This window comes from Limulus polyphemus, unplaced genomic scaffold, assembly GCF_000517525.1.
Source record: "Limulus polyphemus unplaced genomic scaffold, Limulus_polyphemus-2.1.2 Scaffold82794, whole genome shotgun sequence".
NCBI lineage: Eukaryota > Metazoa > Arthropoda > Merostomata > Xiphosura > Limulidae > Limulus > Limulus polyphemus.
In genome coordinates, this window is record NW_013748390.1 from 349 (window position 1) to 1,931 (window position 1,583).

Genomic DNA, 1,583 nt, shown 5'->3' on the forward strand with positions numbered 1-1,583 from the left:
GGGTGCTGCATTTTTTTGTTGTTTTTTTTTGCTTGTTTTTTGGCTCTCATCCTAATAAGGCACGAAGAGATACCAGATATAAATATCATCTTATTTTTTACCACCAACACACACACACGCTATTAATAGCTCCTTCTACAGAAGCCAGTACATTTCAAACCACGTTTTGAAATGTTTGGACATTCTCTGTTTCTTTGTTTTAGCCTAGAGATATACATTGGGAAAATCGAACCCCGAATTTTAGCGTTATGATCCGTAAAATTCCCACTTATCCACCGGTGGACTCTGGACTCACTCCATTCTGAGCATGTGAGAGAATGAAACCGATATTCAGACTTTCGTCTTTACAAATGTTTTAGTTAAATATATTAATATTGTTCTTGCAAAAAAATCATGTAATAAGTGTATATATTTCCTTAATTTATAACATTTTATTTCATACGTGGGGGTGTAGCTCAGTGGTAGAGCGCTCGCTTCGCATGTGAGAAGTCCCGGGTTCGAACCCCGGCTCCTCCATTTTGTTCTCCGACAGAGATGTTTATCTTTATAAAGAAAAGAGCATATCTATCTTATTGTGAAAGTTATTGTTCGAACTCTGGTACAGCAAGAAATGTAAAACTATTCATTTCGTTAATATAGAATTTGAAGAAACGTTTTACCGTTATTGTTTTGTAACGAAATAAAATTTCTCAAACTTATTTTATCATTAACACTTATCCTAATATGAAATCGTACCGCTAGAGTCTTTGTTGCTACAATGAACATGTCTTGCGATGCAATTGAATTATGGAGCCGTGAGATTGGCTAGTAAATGCACGCGCTGGTTTGTGTCTTGAATTGCGTTTGTGTCTGCTAAGAGATTTATGCAATGAAGTTGTTATATTGGGACAAACATTGAAACAGTGGTCCTGTTGTAACGAATTTGTTATTATATATTTATTTTGATATCAACGTTTGTTTAGATTAAGTTTATATTTTAGAACATGCGTAGCTTATAGTGTTGAATATGTATTGCGAAACTCCCGCCTATTCTCCAAAGTTGTAGAAGATTCTAGAGAGTAAGAATCAACAATATGTATTTAAACGCTTAAATGTAGCTCAGTATTGTTACGTAAAACTGAAATTTCTAGAATGCCTCCACACGAAATAAATATAACCAACGCGATGCGTCGAAAAAAAAAAAGAGAGTATCTATTATTAGTGCGCTATAGTCAGTATGCTATAAATTTTGGAAACTATAACTGTGATTATTATAAAGCTTACCAATCGGAAAACTTCAGATATTTGACCAGGAACCTTTCCAAAGTTCGAACATTACAAATCGTTTAACTTCAGTGGATTCTCATGGACATTAGTATTTTTTTACGAAAACATTACCAACTTAAACGGTGGAAAACAGCGTGTGTGGAGAAGGAGACAAAGTTAGTTAGCTTCCCGGCGAATCGTACTTACATCAACCCGCTCATCGTAAACCATCGATAAGATATCAAGGAAGTTTCAGGCCAGAAAGACAACTTTATATTGTATGTAAGTTTGTGAAACTTTTGTTTATAAATCATTGTTTGTAATAACTATTTGTAATT

At 34.3% G+C, this 1,583-nt stretch overlaps 1 non-coding gene across 1 annotated transcript; it reads left to right on the forward strand.

The window, feature by feature from the left end:
* The first annotated feature begins 444 nt into the window (after positions 1-444).
* On the forward strand, positions 445-516 carry Trnaa-cgc. The gene has a single exon. It is a non-coding gene; the product is annotated as a tRNA-Ala (tRNA).
* Positions 517-1,583: the final 1,067 nt, after the last annotated feature.